This window comes from Lampetra fluviatilis, chromosome 77 (genome assembly GCF_964198595.1).
Source record: "Lampetra fluviatilis chromosome 77, kcLamFluv1.1, whole genome shotgun sequence".
Classification (NCBI taxonomy): Eukaryota; Metazoa; Chordata; class Hyperoartia; order Petromyzontiformes; family Petromyzontidae; genus Lampetra; species Lampetra fluviatilis.
In genome coordinates, this window is record NC_136351.1 from 2,158,704 (window position 1) to 2,181,767 (window position 23,064).

The window sequence follows — 23,064 nt, forward strand, 5'->3', positions numbered from 1 at the left end:
AGATGCCAAGAGACGGAACTTCTGAGATGTTCCAAACACTTTGGAGCAGCAGCTACGTTATATACGTGTTATCAAAATTGAGGTGATGCCCACCCGACCGCGAATACAGAGCAAAGATACGAGAATGTCCCTTGTCGTTTCAACAATTTTCTGAATTAACAAACCCTGCTGCCTGGAAAGTTGAAACGTTCAAAATGACAACCACCGCATATAAACAACGTGGTACTTCTACATGGTAATCTAATTCTAGGATGTATTGTTACGTGACAATACAGCACAGAGGTTTTTAAAATGACAAATGTGCATGTACTTATTAACATACTCTTAGGGTCACTGTTATATTCTTTGGTTCTTTCGGTAATGTCACGTCGATAGAAAAATTCATAATTAAAATACAAATATTATTTTTTCTATCTAGGTGACTTTACCGAAAGAACCAAAAAATATTAATTCCTGCAGTCACGAAAGTTTTAAGTCAAAATCACTGTTATGACATACGGTCTGGGTTAAGCACGTGAAACTTGATAATAATGGAATTTTGGAAGATCATGTTGAAGGATCACTCAGGATGGTAATCAGGACCAGTTCAGATAGCCAACACTGTGTTGATTGTGAGTGGGACACGGCAAACGAGACTCAATAGGAGACGGGACAAACCTAGACACAAAAACGCGGAGGGAGGAAGGACATTTTACAATATAACACGTGGCTACAAACACACATACGCCACGTCTAGGGGCCAACTTGTATGAGTCGATAGACCTTGCAAGGGGCAATAACGTGGCTCTGTGTTCACACAAATCCAGGAATGGCCTAAGGCTGACTCGATGAATGCTCAGGACGAATGTACTCTGCAAACCCAACGGCTACCTTCAGCGATGTGTTCATGAAGCCATCCAGATATATACACACAGACACAACTTCAACCGAGAAGATGGGTACAAACTGAGTAATCATTGGAAGGACGTTATTAACCAGTTAAAGTCTTAACTGACTGTGATGTTTCCAACCTACCTGCCATCATGTCAGCTGTTATTTCCGTCTCTCTGTGTCTCTCTCTTAGATCTGTGCCTCTCTCTTAGGTCTCTCACACGCCCTTTGGATTGCACTCTCATGCTCACATGTCTGACTCGATGAATGCTCGAGGGACGTGACAGTAGACAGTAGGATGAGCTTTGGGCTTTGGCATGGTCAAATGAATTAATGAAATAGATCTTGACTTAAAGCTTTCGTGACTGCAGGAATTAATATTCTTTGGGTCTTTCGGTAAAGCCACGCAGATAGAAAAATAATAAAATTATCACGACGTTTCGATCGCAACGCAAGCAATCGTCATCAGGTGAAAAACATTTGCGAGAGAGCTGCCGAGGCATGAACTGTAGGGAGTGGTGGGTGCTCTGGTGAGGCTAGGAAGTGGTGAGTTCTGTGGTGAGGCTGTAGAGGCAGTGGGAGTTGTAGTGACCCTCTAGGAGTGGTGGGTGCTGTAGTGAGGCTGTATGGAATGGTGAGTGCTGTGGTGATGCTAGGGAGTGGTGGGTGCTGTGTTAGAGCTGTAAGGAGTGGTGGGTGCTGTGGTGATGCTAGTGAACGGTGGTTGCTGTGTTAGAGCTGTAGGGAGTCGTGGGTGCTGCGGTGAGGCTGCCGCTTAGGGCCCAGGAGGAGACGTTGAATGTAGCGAGCCGTTGAAGCTGCTCGTAGTAGAACGAGGCACTCGCGACCTCGCAGCCAGGCACGTGCGGTTTCTGTATACTGTACTATATACTGCAGCATATATATATAGACTGTAGTATATATTGTAGCAAATATAGACTGTAATATATGAAAAGAGATAACACAACGTGAGACATGGAGAGAGGCATACACAGAGATACATGCAGATACGTAGTGGCTCGGAGATGTTACCTACCTCGCCTGGTATACAGGAGGTCATGGATTGAATTCCCACCCTGGCCCATGCTGTATATTTGGAGTCTGCGTGTCTCTCTTTCCCCGTGGTGGTCGTGGGGAGATTTCTCCAGGCCCTCCGGTTTCTCCCTCGACATTCAGAATCAACATCACAACACGTTCAGAGTGTTTGACTGCGATGAAGTTCCACGTGTGATGATGATGATAAACCACTTCGTTGAGTTGTCATTTGTGGCCTTGTCGCTTCTGAAAAGGAGCTATACAGGTCAGTGGACCTTAACCGGTAATAACAAAAACAATGTTTTTACATGTGTAGTGGCATAGCGCTGGCTGCTGGCAGGAAAGGGGATCTGTGGTGTCCGGTAGTCCTGACGTGAAGAGGCCAAGATATACACAAGAGGGTGATCTAGGGGAAAGGTCGCAGAAGGGGCCCACCAGGAACCCGCTGGTGAGTTCCAGAAAGGCTGGGGCGGAGCGAGGCCACGCTGATAGTGTAAGAGGGGCCCCTATGGGGGACCTCGGGGCTCTTGTTGGAGTGGGATCCCCGTCGTGCTGCTGAAGTCCATCGTCGCCATTCTTCTCGTTGTCTTCACCATTCTTCTCTTCGTCTTCACCATTATTCTCGTCGTCTTCACCATCCTTATCGTCGTCTTCACCATTCTTCTCGTCGTCTTCGTCTCTACCATCTCGGGGCGTCGCTAGTCAGGCAGCCTAACAACTGTCCTGACTGAGTAGCGTCGCCCATTAATAGACGGACTAAACATTAAGTGTGTTAATCCCGATGGTGCTCGTTAATAAAGAAGTTCCTCCAAGTTTTATCGTCTCCGAGTAGTACAAATCGTTGCCTTTGGTAGCACGGAGCCAGCCAATCGTCATCATTAGGGGCTGGGGGTTGCTGCTATGACGGCAACAGGCTGTGTGGCGAAGCTTCGCGTTGTTGCAGCTCTGCTCGTATAAACCGTTCCGTCAGGCCGTCCCAATTCGATATCACGAGAATTCTGACGCCAAAAAAAACAAAGACCCCCCGTATAGCCTTAACAGACTGTAGGGGCAAGTGCTGTTAGCGAGCACCTATGAAGGCCAGAACGGTACACAAGGGGGTGGGTGGCCAGCACCACGCCCGACCACCTTTTGTCTCCCCAGTGGCGATGTTTACACACTGCACCAGGTACTCATTTGAGGCTGAGTCGACCTAAGGAAGGCCCAGGACCGGTTCGGATTATCGTCACTGGTGTTGGCCGTGAGCGGGAATCGAACCCAGGTCGCTGGGTTCATAGCGCAGCGGGCTAACCGCTACACTATCACTCCCTCTCTATTTAAGGCCTCGACACAGAGGCATTGGGTCTCTGTGTGTCTATGTTGTGTCTCTCTCTGTGTGTCTGTGTTGTCTCTCTCTGCTTGGGGGTCTGTCTGTGTGTCTCCGTGTCTGTGTTTTGTCTCTCTCTCAAATTTAGTTCTACCTGATGACGGTTGCTTGTGTTGCAATCGAAACGTCGTATTCTATTATTTAATTTAATAATTTTTTACGTGAATTTACCGAAAGAACCAAAGAGTAATTCATGCAGTCACGAAAGCTTCAAATCAAGTTTCAAAAATAGTTTGTATTCAATGGTGTATCGCCAGAGCGATACACCATTGGACAAGTTCAGATAGCCGCTACTGTGTTGATTGTGAGTGGGACTCGAACTCGGCAAACTGGACTCAATGGGAGACTGGACAAACCGAGACACGAATACCCAGAGGGAGGAAGGCCGTTTTACAATATAACACGTGGCTACAGACACACATACGCCACGTCGAGGGGTCAAATTGAGTCGATAGACCTTCCAAGGGGCAATAACGTGGCTCTGTGTTCACACAAATCCAGGAATGGCCTAAGGCTGACTCGATGAATGCTCAGGACGAATGTACTCTGCAAACCCAACGGCTACCTTCAGCGATGTGTTCATGAAGCTATCCAGATATATACACACAGACACAACTTCAACCGAGAAGATGGGTACAAACTGAGTAATCATTGGAAGGACGTTATTAACCAGTTAAAGTCTTAACTGACTGTGATGTTTCCAACCTACCTGCCATCATGTCAGCTGTTATTTCCGTCTCTCTGTGTCTCTCTCTTAGATCTGTGCCTCTCTCTTAGGTCTCTCACACGCCCTTTGGATTGCACTCTCATGCTCACATGTCCTTTGGATTGTACTCTCATGCTCACATGTCCTTTGGATTGCACTCTCATGCACACATGTCCTTTGGATTGCACTCTCATGGTGCTAATCTCTCATTAACAGTGCTGTTGTGCGCATATGCGGGCATGATATTCTTATGCGGCGACGGAAGTTCATTCATGCTAATCTCCCTCCCTAATCTCTCTCCCTCATCTCCCCCATTAACACAACTGACGTGCTTGCGTCCGTGGATTGAATTCCTTTCCAACTCAGACCCCTCTTGCTTGCCCATCGTATATAACCTTGTTTTAACAGCTCTCTCACTGGTTTAGCAGTTCCACTGCTGGATTATTCTTGTGTTGCGATCAAAACGTCGTGATATATTATTTTAATTTTGTTTTATTTTTATACCTACGTGACTATACCGAATGAACCAAAGAGTATAGTAGGAGGAGCTTTAGGCTTTGGCATGGTCAAGTGGATGAATTAAATAAGGTAGAAATTCCTTCATACCAATAGACAAACATCATAATATTTAGTCTTGCAATGGCAGACCTCGAGTGGTACTCAAACTCAGCCATAAGTTTGAGCTTTACAGAGGCAAAGGCTCTGAGTCGTTAAGAGTTTGAGATCTTGCCAAGGCAGACTCCAAGTGTCCTCTCATTCGAGAGCCGCAAGCGCGCTCCAGCTGTGGATCGAGCCTGCCAGTCTACACATCCTTGTGCCACTGGAGGTATTTTTCGGGAAGAGAGAAGACAGGAGGAGGAACACAAACTTCAAACTCACTGGCCTTTTTTAACTGTCGTGGGCCAAGAACAATCTCAGCTTGCATGCATTACGCAGCGTAACAAAGGAATTGTGTATTGTCGCATTACCATTATACATTAGCCGGGTTGTTTTATTTTAATCGCGTGATCGTAAGATCCAATCGTTGATGCTTTCTAAACTGTAGGAGTGGTGAGAGCTGCGGTGAGGCTATGAAGTGGTGAGTTGTGTGGTGAGGCTGTAGGGGCGGTGGGAGTTGTGGTGAGGCTGTTGGATTGGTGGGTGCTGTCGTGAGGCTGTAGGAGCGGTGGGAGTTGTGGTGAGGTTAGAGAGTGTTGGGTGCTGTGGTGAGGCTGCAGGGAGCGGTGAGTGCTGTGGTGAGGCTGTGTGAACGGTGGGTGCTGTGGCGAGGCTGTGTGAATGGTGGGTGCTGTGGTGAGGCTGTGTGAATGGTGGGTGTTGTGGTGAGGCTGTGTGAATGGTGGGTGCTGTGGTGAGGCTGCCGTTCAGGGCTCAGGAGGAGCCGTTGAATGTCGCGAGCCAAGTCTGCTCGTTGTAGAACGCGGCACTCGTGACCTCGCAGCTGGGCACGTCCAATATATATAGACCCTATTCTATAATGCAACATATATACGTAGACTGCATATATATAGACTGTACGATATATAGACTATATATACACTGTAATATATACTGCACCATATATATAATGTATATATACTGTATTATTTATGTATACTCTATCTACACTGTAATATATACTGCAGAATGTATTTTTATTGTCGCATCGTTCTATTTTTCGACCTTTCACGAGCAATCTCTTTGTATAACAACTTAGCTATTGCGGGGTTAGTTGTGGCCTTTCACGAGTTCACTGTATAATGGTGTCGTGTGGTTGGTAGGTATGTTGAATTTCTTTTGCACCGTACGTAGCCAACCTTGTTAATCGGATGTGCGGGGGAAGCACAACAAACTAAACACAACAAGAAGAAGCAGTTCTAAAAAAGCAAATAATTTGTCAATCTAGGTGACGATTTAAAGTTGCAAAGCTCCAGTGGCTTTCTAATGTCGGCACGAAGAGCGTTCGAAACAGCCGAGGAAACGCATCTGTAGTGTGTAGTGTAGCATGTAGTGTAGTTTGTATTGTATAGTGTAGTGTAGGCTGTAATGTATAGTGTAGTGTGTAGTGTAGACGGTAGTGTATAGTGTAGTGTTGACTGTAGTGTATAGTGTAGTGTAGACTGTAGTGTATAGTTTAGTGTAGACTGTAGTGTCTATTGACTTAAAGCTTTCATGACTACAGGAGTTTATATTCTTTGGGTCTTTCGGTAAAGTCACGTAGAACATAAAAAATAATACTAAAAACTACGACGTTTTGATCGCAAAACAAGCAATCGTCATCAGGAGGAATAAAGGAGGGGTGAAAGCTGCTGACGCAGGCTGTTTTAAAGGTTTGAAATGGGTGTAGCCCAATGGTCATAAACGAAGTGGGCGGGGCTAGTGATGTTAAAGTGATACATTTGCATATAAATGTAAGATCGGAGGGCGACTTCCAAGGCGAGGGCGCGGAGGTGGCTATTGTATTGTGAAGGATGTTATTAACCAGGCAAAACCTTAACTGCTTTATGGTGTTGCCTTCATTTCCGCAATTCCGCATCTCCTGTTGCTTCAGCTCCCCACTCCAATCCCGGCCACTTCCCCACCCCCCCCCCCCAGCATTTTGTCTGCTCGTCCTCAAACGTTTTCGCAGCACTCCCCTACCCCACCCTCCCCCCTCTCTTACCTATATAGCCTCTTGTTACAGCAGCCCTTTTGCCCACTTCAGCAATTGTTTATTTCTGTGGTTGTCCCACCTGATGACGGACGCTTGTGTTGCGCCCGAAACGTCGTGATTTAATTTATTTTATTTTATTCCTACGTGACTGTAGCGAAAGTACCAAAGAGTAGAGATTAGCATGTCAATGTAATATCAGAGAGTCGAAAATGACTGCTAACATCGGAAGGTAGGATGGAAACATCACAGCTAGTTATGACTTAAGCTGGTTAATAACGTCCTTCCAATGATTGCTCAGTTTGTACCCATCCTCTCGGTTGAAATTGTTTCTGTGTCTATATATCTTGATGGCTTCATGAACGAATCTTTGTTGATAGCCAGTGGGTTTGCAGAGTACCTTCGTCTTGGAGAAATAATTTTCGTGTGAGCCCACATTAAAACAATGGTCAGCCACGGCCGAGGTATTGGTCCTACCGTGTTTCAGATCTGCCGTATGTCTCAGACCGTGTTCGTGGGCTCACTCACAGTTTTTTCATAGACAACTTGGGCGACCCTGATCGGAGTTTCGCTGTTGTATGCTACGAGTCACGATCCCCCTTTAAACTACACCCACACATTCGTTTATGAAGGTGAAGTCAATTTTTTTTCCTGGAACTGATTTCTCAGTTGAAAGTGTCTGCTGGAGCTGAGCGTCAGAGTTGAGAGTCTGATCTTATCACCCAATCCTGGAGCAGCGCGTCAGAGTTGAGAGTCTGATCTTAGCATCCAATCCTGGAGCTGAGTCTCAATACTGATCCTTGGACCCCCTGGTCTCCCTTGATTTCAATTCAAACTCTGCTCGCGAGACCCAGACGCCCCGAGTTTCAATGCAGACTCTGATGCTGAGGCCGTATTTGTCTGTCTCGATTCACATGGGTGGCTACGTACGGTGCAAAAGACCTTCAAGACCAATATCGCATGTATAGCCTGAACAGACTGTTGGGGCAAGTGGTGTTAGCGATCACCTAGGCAGGCCGACATGGCACACGAGGGGGTGGGTGGCCAGCACCACGCCCGGCCGCCTTTGTTTCTCCCAGTGCTGATTTTTACGCACCACACCAGGTACTCATTTGAGGCTGAATCGACACAGGGGAGGGCAAAACCGGTTCAGATAAGCGTGACTGTTGAAGGTCGTGAGCGAGAATGCAACTCTCGTCACCGGATTTCTGGTGCAGTGCGCTAACCACTACGCTACCACTCCCCATTGTTGGCTACGTACGGTAGGAAATACGTTCAACATACATCTCTAAGTCTCAATCCAGTCTTTGAATGTGCAATACCTCTGCAGTTACATTCGCTGCCTCCACACCACTCTCCGTAATGGGGCCTCAGAGTGCATTTGAGATACCTCTCACTCACCGTGCTGGACTCGGAGCTGCACAGACGATCTAGTTAGCGCAACCATCCCCTCGCTCTTCCAAAAGACCTCGATAGCGTAAAGCCCAGAGAGTATTCCGGTGATTCATATCCAGCATGAGCTATGTCCTCGTCATCATCATGACCAGCATCCATAGTTAAAATTCCCTATAGTACATTTTGGGTTAACTTTGTGGGGAGAGAGAGTCGAAATCAGTTAATTATCCCAAGGCTCCACGTGGTACAAACTGGGACACCTGTCCTGAGAATGAAACCAACGGTTTAATAATAGAGTCAGTTTAATGGAGGACAGAGATAGCAGAATATAGATGCCAAGAAATGGAACTTCTGAGGTGTTCCAAACACTTTGGAGCAGCAGCTATATTAAATACGTGTTATCAAAATTGTGGTGATGCCCACCCGAACGCGAATAGAGGGCAAATGTACGAGAATGTCCCTTGTCGTTTCAACAATTTTCTGAATTAACAACCCTGGTGCCTGGAAAGTTGAAACGTGAAAAATGACAACCACCGCATATGAAAAATCTTAAACAACGTGGTACTTCTATATGGTTATCTAATTGATAGGATGTATTGTTACGTGACAATACAGCATGGAGGTTTTGAAAATGACAACATTTGCATGTCCTTATTAACAAACTCTTTGGGTCAGTGTTATATTTCTCTTGCTTCGGTAGCTCTCTCGCTATATTGTTTCACCTGATGATGATTGCTTGTGTTGCGATCGAAACGTCGTGATAATTTTATACTTTTTCTATCTATGTGGCTTTACCGAAAGACCCAAAGAATATGAATGAAATAAGGTAGAAATTCCTTCATGCCAATAGACAAACATCATAATTTTTAGTCTTGCAAAGGCAGACTACAAGTGTCCCTGAAAGTAGCCAAGTGTAGTTTGATATTTTTATCTACACATTTTGAGTTTCTTGCAGAGTCAAGGACTTCGAGAAGTTGTGTTGTGATCAGATAAGAGGTGTGAGAAGTTACGTGGCCGACGAAAATTGTTAATAACAGCACCTGGTGGCAGGGTGGTCTCATACAGCTCTCCCTCATGCGATTGTTGTGAGAAGGAATTTTCATATAATACTGTGCTAAGCTAAGAGGTGTCAGGGAATTGTTGTCAAAACGTCCATTGTGGCAATACAGCAACTTTCCTAAGTGAAGATTTGAGTTCCACACCAATATCGGGTGTGAACGGAGATATTGTCCAAGCTATTGGCTGGAAGCGTTCTGTTTGTTGTGAAGTCAACCTGACATTGCACGAGGTGTGACGAGGCTGGGGGCGTGTCGGCCTTGACGTGCAGGTTGCAGCACAGCGCGAGACCTCCGAGATTGAGCCACAACAGGCTGCTCGCACCCGAAGCACTCTCCAAAGGGCCGAGAAGCTTCGAGCGTTGGGCCAGCTTTGCCGCAGCATCCTCCAGCTGCAGATCGAGCCTGGCGACCTGCGAGCGTGCTGCGTTGCAGTCAACGGCTGACTGGCAGCGCTCTGATTCAAGAGCCGCAAGTGCGTTCCAGCTGTGGATGGAGCCTGCCAGTCTACACATCCTTGCGGCACTGGAGGTGTTTTTCTGGAAGAGAGAAGACAGGAGGAGGGACACTAACGTCAAACTCACTCACCTTTTTACACGCTTTTTATTAACTCACTCTGTCTGTTGTTGTTGTCGTATCCTCAAATCTTGTAACTCAATTTTAACCCACTTCCCAATGTGGTATCGACTGCAAACTTGGTATACTTATGTCATACTGATGACAATACCATATTATATCATGAAAAATATATATTGTAAAACATTCTTTTGTATATGTTATGTTTCGGCTTGGGTGTAATTGTCCACGGTCAACTGACGTTGGCTGTAATTGGCCACGGTCCCAAATGTTATGGCAAGTTTCGGGGCCACTTCCTGGAGTCGTGGAGTTATTCGATTACGAGTACATTTAATAAAAAAGCATGTTTTTAAAAAAGTGTTTTTTTATTACTTATTTAACTGTCGTGGGCCAAGAACAATTTCAGCTTGCATGCATCACGCAGTATAACAAATTAATTGTGAATTGTCGCATTACCATTAGACATTCGGCGGGTTGTTTTCTTTTAATCGCGTGATCGTGAGATCCTGATCGTTGATGCTTTCTAACCTGCAGGCGTGGTGGGAGTTGTGGTGGAGCTGTAGGAAGTGGTGAGTGCTCGGGTGAGGCTGTATAAGCGGTGGGTGCTGTGGTGAGGCTGTATGAGTGGTGGCTGCTGTGTTAGAGCTGTAGGGAATGGTGGGTGCTGAAGTGAGGCTGCAGTTTAGGGCCCAGGAGGAGCCGTTGAATGTAGCGAGCCGTTGAAGCTGCTCGTTGTAGAACGCGGCTATCGCGACCTCGCAGCCAGGCACGTGCGGTTTATATAGACTATAGTATATACTGTAGCATATATAGACTGTATATATGAAAAGAGATAACACACAGCGAGACATAGAAAGAGGCATACACGGAGATACATACAGATACGTAGTGGCTCGTAAATGTTAACTACCTCGCCTGGTATACGGGAGGTCAGGGATTAAATTCCCACCCTGGCCCATGCTGTATATATGCAACGAGTCACGATCCCCTTTTAACTACCCCACAGGGTCGATTAAGAAGGTGAAAGCTGTTTTTTTTCCCGGGAATGTATTTCTCTATTGATAGTGTCTCCTAGAGCTTTGGTAGAGTTCAGAGTTTGATCTTATCACCCAATCCTGGAACTGATTCTCATGACTGATTCTTGTACCCCCGGGTCTACTTTCATTTCAAATCGAAACTCTAATTGCGAGACCCAGCCACCCCGAGTTTCAATCCAGACTCTGACCGTGAGGCCATGTTTGTCTCAGGTCGCAATTCACATGATTCACTACGTACGGTGCGAAATAAGTCGTAGATATGTAAAGACGGTGCCTGGCCTAGTGGGCTTGGGGGATGGTCGTGGTGACAGGGGAAGGAAGGGTCGCACGAGGTGACTGTGCAGAGCGACCGAACAAAGCTGGGACAGTTCGAGAGGAAGGGGCGTGGCCGGGGGCGGGGCTTGGCCACGCTGAAGGGGATATAAGGAAAAGGCTGAGAGGGGGACTGGGCTGTTTGGGGAGTCGGGGTCCAGATCGTCACTATCTACATTGTTGTCATTTGTCGTTTTCACGGCCGTCATCATCATCGGAATCAACACCGGCACGGACAGCTAGTCGACCAGCTATATAGGAACGTCGTGTAGCAGCTACGTCTCATCTGCCTACGTCCGCCGGTGAAACTGAATAAATATAACTGTTGGACAACGTGCTACATTACACATACAACATACCTGAGTCTCAACCCACACACAAATGGTGAAACCCAATATACATTTCCCAAACCTCAGAAAAGCACGTTTGGCGACATACATTGCGAAAGACGTTCAAGACCAAGATCCCATGTATAGCCTGAACAGACTGTTGGGGCAAGTGCTGTTAGCAAGCACCTGTGAAGGCCGACACGGCACATGAGGGGGTGGGTGGCCAGCACCACGCCTTTGTTTCCCGAGTGGAGATCTTTACACACCGCACCAGATACTCATTTGAGGCTTAGTCGACATAGGAGAGGGCCAGAACCAGTTTAGATAATCGTCACTGGTGGTCGCGAGCGAAAATCAAACTCTGGTCTCCGAGTTTGTAGCGCAGCGCGCTAGCCACTCCGCTATTACTCCCCATGGTTGGCTACGTAGGGTACGAAATACGTTCAACATACATCCCTACGTCTCAATACAGTCTCTGAATGTGCAATACCTCTGTAGTTACACTCGCTGACTCCATCTCACTCTCCGTAATGGGGCCTCAGAGTGCATTGGAGATACCGTTCACTCACCGTGCTGGACTCGAAGCTGCACATACGATTTCGTTAGCCCGACCATCTCCTCGTTCTTCCAAACGACCTCGATAGCGTAAAGCCCAGAGTCTTCTGGTGCTTCATATTCAGCAGTTTGGCTATGTCATCGTCATCATCATCATCATTACCAGCATCCATAGTTCACATTCCCATAGTACATTTTCGTTTAGTTTTGTGGGGAGAGAGTCCAAATCAGTTAATTATCCCAATGCTCCGCGCGGTCTAAACTGTGACACCACTCCTGAGAATGAAACCAATGGTTTAATAATAGAGTCAGTTTAATGGAGGACAGAGATAGCAGAATAAGAGATTCAAAGAAATTGAACTTCTTAGGTGGGTCCAAACACTTTGGAGCGAAATATGGGAACTGTAAACAGACAGACTCACACAGATACCCATAGACTCACACAGAGACTCATACACTCGCAAATAGGCCCATACACACACACAGACTAATAGACTCACACATATACCTGGAGACTCACACAGATGCCCAGAAGCTCACACAGAGACCCATAGACTCATACAGAGACCCATACACTCACCAAATTGTAGTGTGCGACATCAGGGCAACTGTTAACAACTCCCACGGTAATAACAACAGCAGGTCACACAAATCAAGGGCAAATCTACGGACAGTAGCCTTGTAAATGAGATTAGCCCTGTAGTGAAAATGTAATCTTACGTCCAACGCAACATTGTATAACGATCGCTTATCAATATATTGGCTGTTGAAATCTCTCTCGTGCAAACTTGTTGAGCCAGCTGGGGCAGAATAAAAAAAACTGATCCCGCTTTTCAACCAGTCTCTGTTAGTTTTTATGCGTCTCTATGCATATCTATGAGTCTCTAGGAGTCTCTATGAGTTGCTGTGTATTGCTATGAGTCTCTCTGAGTCACTATATATCTGTGTTTCTATGTATCTCGTTGTGTGTCTACGTATCTTTATGTGTGTATGTGAGTCTCTATGTATTTCTATAAGTCTAGGTGTGTCTCTATGAGTCTTTATGTGTCTCTGTGAGTCTGTATATATATCTATGCATGTCTATATGTATTTATGTATCTCTATGCATCTCTACGTATCTCTATACGTCTATATTTATCTGACTCTATCTGTCTCTTTGAGTTTCTATGTATCTCTGAGTATTGATGTATCTCGATGAGCCTATATGTATCTATATGCATGTCTATGAGTCTATATGTAAGAGTCTATATGTTTCTGTGCGTGTCTATGTATCTCTATGCATCTCTATGAGTCTCTATGCATCTCTATTAGTATATATGTATGAGTATATATGTATCTCTATGAGTCTGTATATCTCTATAAGTTTACACACGTGTAGTGACACAGAATTGGTCACGTAGCAGCATAGCGTTGGCTGCTGGCAGGGAAGGGGATCTGCAGCTTACAGCAGCCCTGATCGACAGCAGGTCACGTGATAGACCAGAGAGGGATGTAGGGAAAAGGTTACGGAAGGGGCACATCAAGAACAAGCTAGTAGGTTCCAGAAGGGGGGCGTGGCAGGTGGTGGAGCCAGGCAACACAGTATAAGAGGGGCCCCGAAGGGGACCTCGGGGCTGTCGTTTGGAGTGAAATCCCCATCGTGCTGCTGGAGTCTTCGCCGCCGTCTTCATCATCACTGTCTCGGCCTCGCTGTGCGCTGCGTTGCACCGCTAGCTGAGTAGTTAACCTCGCGTCCAATAAACCTTCACAGCCAGGATGAACGTCCGACTCCAAACGTCATTTATTGAATTTAACGAGGTAAAACTGGTAAGAAAACAGCACAGATACAGCATCTGTTAATACCCGGAAACACCAACACAATGAATGAACGCCTGTTGTATGTGTTGTAATTATGAAATTTTGATAAAAATAATAAAAATTAATAAATTTCAAAAAATGCGCAAATCGCATAAATTATGATGTGTGCAATTATATGCATACATTATGATAATAACGGAGATAATCGTAGTAATTTATGCGGATGCTTGCGATTATGTTAATGTGTGCAATTATGATAATTAAGCTTAGCTTCGTTATCCAGAGTTGTATCAATCGGGATAAAACGATTATCTTTGATTAAACATTTACTGATTATCTTATTGTGTGTTATGTTATGTTAGGTCTCCAATTTCATATCTCATCGCAGGATACAGTTCTTATGAATAAGACAGTTTTGCATGGATTTGGAAAAAAAACACTCGAGATACTTCTGGGTTAACAATTTTATTCTAAACAAACATGTGATACTCTTAACATGCAAAGGCAAAAGTATGCGTCAATATATTCCTTGGCGAGATTATGCAATTAACGAACTGAAGGCTAACATTCTTCTAACAATCGTAATTCTATTTTTCCACCAGACATCTCATTAGTTCTCCCATGTATCGAGCACAATCGGCGACTGGCCGAGTTTCAAAACAAGTATGCGACGATATTCATATGATGGCAATAAAAGCACTTATTGTACCCCGAAGGCGAAGCATACGTCAATCGATTCGTTGGCAAGATTATATCTGTTAACGGAATGTTTGAGACAATGGTGGGTGAGGGCGTGTGTGTTGGTGGGAGAGCGAATCTGGCTCTGTTTTAATTAATTCTTCGGCGAGACTCTATGACAAAGAAACAGGTTTGACACGATATTCTCTCTCTGTAACGTATCGATTCGCAATGAGGATTTCTAGAGTTTTAGTTTGCATCGATGAATCTATTGGTCGTTTATGCGATAAGAGAAACGAAAATAAAAAGGCAAGAAAAATTTCACACTCTTATAACCAACGGATTCTTAATTACTCAGAGGGCCACGATTCCTCACGGCCAGCTGGTGTTCCAACTTTATAATTAGTCTTCTGATGCTTGTCTAGGGTGGGTCCCATTGTGAGAGAGGTGGATTGTCTCTTGGATAAATTCTTGCATTCCCCGCGGGAAGTAGGTGTGTGTGTGTGTATGTGCTTCCTTGAGTCTGTGAGTGGGGGAGGTGATATGACCCTGGTTCGGAGATTTCCTCTCGCCCGTGCGGGTTGCAGCCGAGACTTTCTCCGCTTGAAGATGAGCGGCGTACGCTGGGTGGTGCTTGGCGCAGGCACCCGTACTGTGTGACTCTGACAGCGCGGGCCGTTCTCTGTAGCTGACGACGCGGTGGCGTTCTCTGCAGCTCTGACGGCGGCGCTCGTTCGGAAGGCTTTGACTCTCTTTCTCCACTGCGGGATGACAAGTCGGTTCTCGTTGGTGCTGGTTGATCTGTGTGTGCGTATTGAACACACGGCGCATGCGTTGGCGCTGTCCTCTTCCTCACAGCCGGTCGATCAGGCTTACTCCACTGCTGGGATGACGAGTCGGTTCTCGTTGGTGCTGGTTGATCTGTGTGTGCGTATTGAACACACGGCGCATGCGTTGGCGCTGTCCTCTTCCTCACAGCCGTTCGATCAGGCTTTCTCCACTGCTGGGATGACGAGTCGGATCTCGTTGGTGCTGGTTGATCTGTGTGTGCGTATTGAACACACGGCACATGCGTTGGCGCTGTCCTCCTCCTCACAGCCGTTCGATCAGGCTTCCTCCACTGCTTCATGCTCTCTGCTTTGCTCGCTTGGTCGACGCTTGGCGATCTCCGCCCTTCCTACAGGTTGCTCGCTTGGTCCTCGTCACTCTCTCTTCTCCGTGCTTTCCTTTGTTCGTGCAGCTGCCAGCTTCATACGGGCACTAGCTGATGCCTCTCCCGCCCTCACTTCAGGGGCTTCGTGGTTTAAGTTCTCTCACGAGAATTATAGCTGGAATCTCCGTCAGCTTCACTCGCAGCTCGGCGACTCAGGGTAGCGATTCTTCTTAGGTGGTGCAGACCTCAGCTTGTCGATGCACGTCGCTACCCCGCGAACATCGTCATTCTGGATGACGGAAGAGCTTCTTCGTTGTCAGCGTTGAGATGAGATGGGGCCGGAGCCCTGGTGAGAGGTGGGGGCCAGAGCCCTGGTGATCTGTAGGGGCCGGAGACCCGGAGAGATCTGTGTTGAATGAATTTTGCCTCGGCTTATATCGGGAAAATCCACTCAGTTTTTCCGAGTTGTTCAAAGGCCGGGTCATATAACTTTTCCATTTGTTCGTGTGCGTTTTCGTCCGTGTGTGTCGTGTTTTATTGTGTTTTATTGGAGGAAAGGTTTTTCAAAAGCCACGGCTGCCCGCAATAATTCTGGAAGGAGGGGTGGGGCTTCCTCGCAAACGGTGCCACACACGAGTCATCAATTAAACCAGACCGACGATTCGCACTGAGGTTACACAATCACAATCCACGTTTTTGATAATGAATAATATTGGTCGCGAAAACCTACGCGTTAAGCGAGCTTAATGATCCCCTCCCTCGCTCTGGGCGTTTATCCTTGTCTCACACTGCTTCGTTTGGTTTGGAAAAAACGACTCACTTTGCTGTTTAGTATTATTGTGATTTGATTGTAAGTAGCCGTGTTCACGGTATTTCATCGTGGTTTGATCTCCCTATGGGAAATGTTATTTGCTCGCGTGCGCAAATCTTGCTGTTCGTGCTGCGGGGAGACAAAGACGGCTGTGCTCCGTCATTGGAGCACCCTGCGCGTGTGTTTATTTATTTTTTAAGAGCATATGCTTCTGTTAATTCCTTTCTCGAGCCGTCACCCGCTCGTCACGAACTTTTATGAGGGCCATTTCCTGGCTGTGTGCCTGCTCTGTGGTCGTTCCTCTCGGGAAGACAAAGACGGCTGTGAGCTGCTCGCTTCCCCTGGAGTATTGCGTGTTGGTTAATTATGATAGACTTCTCCGCCCTTAACTCTCCTAGGAGATCCACTCTAATTTCGTACTTATTATTTGACTTCTTGTTATTATTTAATCTGATATCCCGGGGCTAGGGAATTTGTTTTATTATTAATTTTTGTCTTAGGAGCGACCCTGACTGCCGTATTTATTCTTTGATGCTTCGGCCCGGCCACGTAGAAATTATTAAGGGTAAATAATGTCCGTATTTAATTAACAAATTATGAATCACGACCCTGGTGCAGACTGTCGTCTGGTTTCCAATTGGAGCGAGGATTGATAATGTTTGCAAAACTCGTCTGTGCTTTCTTGTTGTCAATGCTATTTTTGTTAAGAATATAATTATATATTCCTTCGTGGCGCCTGTTTTTTTTGGTATTGTAAAAGGGCCTTTTGAAGAATGGGTATTATCCTAACAACCCCTTGCAATTCCCCCCCCCCCCCCCCCCTTTTGTTCTTGTGTGAAATTCGGGGCGGTGTTATGACGTTTGATGGCGGTCTCTTTCCTGCCTTCTGGCCTTTGAAGCGAGGTGTGCTCACATCTGCTGTGGAGTTGGGAAACGGGTTTTCCGCTCGTCTTTGTCTGCTCCCAAGTTGCCCCGTGTCTATTAAAATTATATAGTATATATGTTGGCTGAATTATTCTTAATATTAAAAAAGGGGTATAGACACAACACACCACAGCATCATAACATTGTCTTAGATAACAATAGATCCTGGATGGACCAGGCCCCTTCATTACCACTGAATAACTATACAAGAGCATAAGCTGCTGTGTTACATGAAGGCACATCGTGTATTCATCACACTGCACCCCAAATGTACAGTATTACACATAACACTAAATTGTGGATGAGATATTTCGTCATCCTTGCTCTCAGGATCGCAATATAGTTACTTGGGTACAAGTTTGACTCGACTTATTAAATTACAAGTAACATTCACAATAAGGAAAGTTGCAGGCTTCGTTGTTAACTAGGCCTCGTATTTATCATAACAATTTAACAGTATTATAAAGGCATTTACATCATTATAACGGTCATTCTAACATTATAACAGCATTGCCAATATTATAAGAACATAAACGAACTTACAGACAATGCTTCTTAAGGTCCCACAATGGACAATTGCGGCTGGCTTCACTGGGACGCGATGTGTGCCGCCATCTTGAATTATGTGTGTAATGGCCGACGCCCGCGTGGTTGAGCGGGAATCTTAAATCGCAACTTCCTGGTCACGTGACCAAAATTAGCATCAAAAACAGGAAATTTCTGTGTACATACGCCCCCCCCCCCCCCCCCCCCCGGATCTGCCGTGAGGCAAAACTCCTGCCGTGAGGCAGAACATTCCGTGAAAAGTTCGTGGCCATTGATTTCTGTGTCATAGAAATTTCCAAAATCTGTGCAATTTCGACGAATTGCATCGACATCTGTGTCGGATAGAAGAGTTTTGATGTCCAGCAGAAATCCAAATTTTGTGTTCAGGTCTTTTAGTCATAAAAACTGTGTTGACATCTCCTGTTGAAGTCGATAAAATACGCTCTTCATAACGCGCACAATTCCTTCTTCTGCTGAAAGTCCTGCATCTCTTGCCAGTTCTCCTGGCATCTTCCGACGTCGCCTAATTCTTCTGTCCACATCGATCCCCCAGGCTGTGCATCTTGTTTTAGCGTTTTCTACAGCAACTTGGCTCAAATCATCACAAATCTTGACAAATTCATGTTCCAAAGATTCAAGATCAGTTGCTGCTTCCTTGACATTCATAGTAGGATCCTGTAAGCGCTTCTGAACACGATCAATTTTTCCAAGAATGACATTCCAGAAATGTAATAAACTATGAAGTTAAAATTTAATAAGCATGCCTGTAACTTTTCGATTTAAAGCTTTCCTGACTGCAGGGATTCATCTTCTTGGTTCTTTCGGTAAAGTCACGTAGAAGGGAAATAATAAAAATAAAACATAATAAAATAATTCTCACGACGTTTCGGCCACAACGCAAGCAGTCGTCCTCAGGTGAAAAACAGGTCTGTCGAGGGTATATTTAGTATACTAATGATACTGATGTAGTTTATACTTTAGTTTTTTTACGTGGTGGTTTAATTGCTGCAGCTCCATACTATTAACATTCCTTCCCTTAATTAATGCTAACCCTAATCCCTCCCTTTGATGCTGCTAATCCTGCATAATGCACGGGCATATTATGACTTTGAAACCCCCCGCCCACCTCCTACGCATTCCACAAGTAATGACTAATCCCATATTTGCATTCCCCATAAATATGCTAAATTCCTCTTGATATGCAAATTATTTTGTCAAGGCGCTCTTCCCCCTCCAACCCAGCTTAAATATATGCTCCAAGCCTGGTGGTGTTTCATTCAGACGCTGTCTTTCCGACAGACCTGTTCTTCACCTGAGGACGGCTGCTTGCGTTGTGGCCGAAACGTCGTGAGAATTATTTTATAATGTTTTGTTTTTATTATTTTATTATTTCCCTTCTACGTGACTTTACCGAAAGTACCAAGAAGATGCCCGTAACTGTTCTGCATCACTTCTGGTTTCAGGTGTCATAGTTACGTCCTCCGATAATTTGTCTAGCAGCCCTACTAGCTCATCCAGTCCTTCATAGATAGCTTTAACAGCTTCTGATCGTGCACTCCAGCGTGTTTCAGGCCGTCGTAGTTTCCGCCACCAAAAAACAGGCCAGTGAATAAGGCTGAAAGACTGCACCTGTCTGTTATTTGGGATGTTCTTCCATGTAAGTTCTTAATAGGCGCGCGTACCAAAATGTAATTACATGACATGTAAGCTGTGTGTGGCGGGATATATAAACTTTTAGGTTGAGGTGTAGATTTGTGCAGTAGTTTCAGGCTGCCGCGCCCGCCGCAATAAGTTACAATGTAACGTTGTAAGCCTCATTTTGGCGCCCCTTTACCTTGGCGCCCGGGGACATATGTACCCCCCCCCCGCCCCCTTGCTACGCCTCTGACAGGCCTTACTAGCGAAATACATTTCAATGGTGATCTCGAGTTTTACTGGACGAAGAAGTGCACGCTTCATAGCGTGTTGACGTTTTAAAAATATATTCAAAGACAATAGTGTTGATGAAAGTGCGTCTAGACAACGAAGTAGATTTGTTATATTCAACCAACCAAAATGATTACAATTGCTGTAATAATTGTTTGAATAATCATCTGATTGCTATAGCTTGTAATTATAGCCAAAGCTAGCAGTACATCAATTGAAACATAAAATCATCGGAATGAGTATCTAGAGAAGAATAACTCAATGGCATCTACAGAATAACTCAAGGCATCAGACGATCCACAAATCTAGAACGATAAGGAAGTTATATCAAAATGACATTCAAAGCGTTGTAATGGGTCCTGAAAAAAATTCCACTTTAGATCCCATGCAGTTGGATCTTGAGAGATGGCTGTATGTAATGGAGTGGCTGGTGAGTCAAACTTAAAGTATAGCGTGACTGTGTGTGGTTATACATATTGAGCCATATTGAGTATGTAATGTTAACGTCCAAGAATCAAGTAATATGTAACAATTCAGTATATCAGTGGTTCTCAGTAATAGTCCAAACTACAGTGATGTTATAAATGCTATACAATGTATTGAGATCAAAGTCTTCCTTGTGAGTTTGGCGGTGGCTGTGTTTGGGGAAACGAAGATTCATCGGTCGATGCTGTTGAGATATTCTCCAGACACTAGTGACTCATGCTCCAGTAGTGCTCACTCAAAAATTGCATCTTTCGATAAATCCAATGATTGCTCTGGCAATTGGCTCATTGGAGAGAGGCGACAGTGCCTCGACAGACCTGGTTTTCACCTGAGGACGGCTGCTTGCGTTGTGGCCGAAACGTCGTGAGAATTATTTAATGTTTTATTTTTATTATTGTATTACTTCCCTTCTACGTGACTTTACCGAAAGAACCAAGAAGATGAATTATCATATTTTTTACTGGCAAATGAGGTTCCAATGGTGAAGCTCTTTGATCTCGACATCCTTGGACCATTTCCCACCACTCCGAGGGGAAACAAATTTTTGCTCGTCTGGGTGGAGTACCTGTCCCGGTGGCTGGTGGCATGGCCTTTGCCGGATCAATCGGCTGCGTCCATCACGGATGCATTCCTGCATGGGTATGTTTTGGATAAGGGGGCCCTGGGAACGTCTCCTTATGGACCAGGGCCGGAATTTTTCTCCTAAATTATTAAAAGAGGTGTGCGATTCCCTCGGTACTAAAAAAATCCGGATGTCACCCTACCATCCCCAGACTGACGGGATGGTAGAGCGCTTGCACAGAAGCAGTCCATGCTGTGCTAACAGGTCAACGAGGCGTAGTCCGGTTGGGATTTACACGTTCTGGGTGTTCTCGCTGCATACAGAACGGCTCCTCACGCCTCAACTGGGTTCTCCCCCTTTTTCCTCATGTATGGGAGGGAATGCGACCCCCCCATGGAGGCTCAGTTAGACATGGGGCCGGGCAAAAAGGTCGCTGTGCCCATGCCCATGCACCTTACCCTCCAGCGATTGACGGAAGCGCAGAAAGCGTCTCGGGGGAATTCGGCAAAACGGCAGGCCAAAAATGAAAAGCTTGTGAGGCTCCGGGGATCTGGAAACCCATGGAAACCTGGAGACAAGGCATGGCTGCATTGACCCCAGGTGCCCCAGGGCATGTCCCCTAAATTGCATAAGCCATGGCAGGGCCCAGTTGAGGTGATTGAGGTCCGGAGGCTGCAGTGCATGCGGATCCAGGTCGGTCGCGGCATTGGTATGTGCACCCGTCATGGCTGAAATCCTATTTCTCACCTTGCGAGGTCGTTTCATCCCCACTACCTGAAGGCCGGGTATCTGATGTGTCCGACGTGCCCGGGCATACGCTCACGGAGGTTGCGCCTCACCGAGACTCTATTCTTACGCCTACAGGATCCTAGCACCTGACACCCGTGGAACCACCAGCGGCACCGTCCATAGGCGGGCCAGGGAGGACGGAACGGCTGCCACCCGGTTCTTCTCCCTCTTCATCTTCTTCCGGGGAGGGGCCGCGCCCCTTAGGCCATTGACAAATCGTCCCCGGTGTCCTCAGGAAACCCAATCTTGCCTCACCTGGGGGCCCAGCGACGAGGACGCATTCCAAAACTGCTCGGTTCAAATAACCCACCCCTTCCCATTCTCCTATTTATTATTTAGTGCCGTCTGGCAGGTAGTCGCAGACACGAGCCAGGCTATGGCTGTCGGTTGAACCGAGGTCCTTCCTGTGCTCGCGGGCTGCGGCACACAGACGGTCGTGGGGTGTTGTATATTCCTGGGGGCCGGGTTTATTCCCGTGTGTTCGCAACTTTTTTTTTATTGTTCCGGTTATTTATTGTTCTCGTTAATACTACTGGCAGGTAGGATGACGGTTGCTATTGTTGTGTTCGTTGTCCCGCTACACGAGGTATGGATGTCAGCCGGGACGGCTGATTTTTTTTTCACGGGGGGGGGGGGGGGGGTAATGAAGTGACATGGAATGTGTCACTGTGGCGCATAGCATTGGTTGCTGGCACAGAAGAGGATCGGAAGTGCAGCACAAATCCATCTCTTTGTCTGCCAGCAGGATGTGATGAGCCAGAGAGAGGGACGTGAGGCAAGGGGGATAGAGGGGGTACGTGTGGTAAAGCTCGGGAAAATTCTGGTGGATTTTAGAAGGGGAACGTGGCCAAAGGCGGAGCGGGGCCACGCTGGGTGTATAAAGGACCCCGAGCGAAGGTTCAGGGTGGAACCGTCATGCGGCTGGAGTCTTCGTCACCATCTTCACCTTCTCGGCGTTGTAAGTCAGGCAGCCTGTTAGCTGTCCTGCCCTTAATGTAGTTAACCCTTGTGCCTGTGAAGGCTGTAATAAATAGAGTGCCTCCTACGATTAGTGACTCCGAGTGACTAACTACACATGTATTGTTTAGAACCATGTTGGGTCAGGCAAGGGGAGGTACACGGTCAAAACAAACTTCAAAGGTTGAGAACCACTGCTTGTCGCATTAGGGAGGGTGCAGTCCACCTTTTAAAGACGATTTTAAACCAAGAAGACAAAGTGAAGGCCACTGTGTAACAATGTCCTCCTATTGTACCCCCCCCCCCCCACCTGCGGGTGCCACTGTGGCCAGATGTTAACTCCCTTGCGTGGTATGCAGGAGGTCGTGGATTCAATCCCAACCCTGACGCCAGCTGTATATTTGGAGTTTGCGTCTCTCTCCCAGGTCGCATGGATTTTTTTCTCCAGGTCCTCCACATTTAGAAACTTGCGTTTATGGAGTATTTGGCTGCTATACATTTCAACATGATAAGCCACATCGTTGACCTATCAATGGTGGCCAGGTCGCTTCTGAAAAAGAGCTACATAGC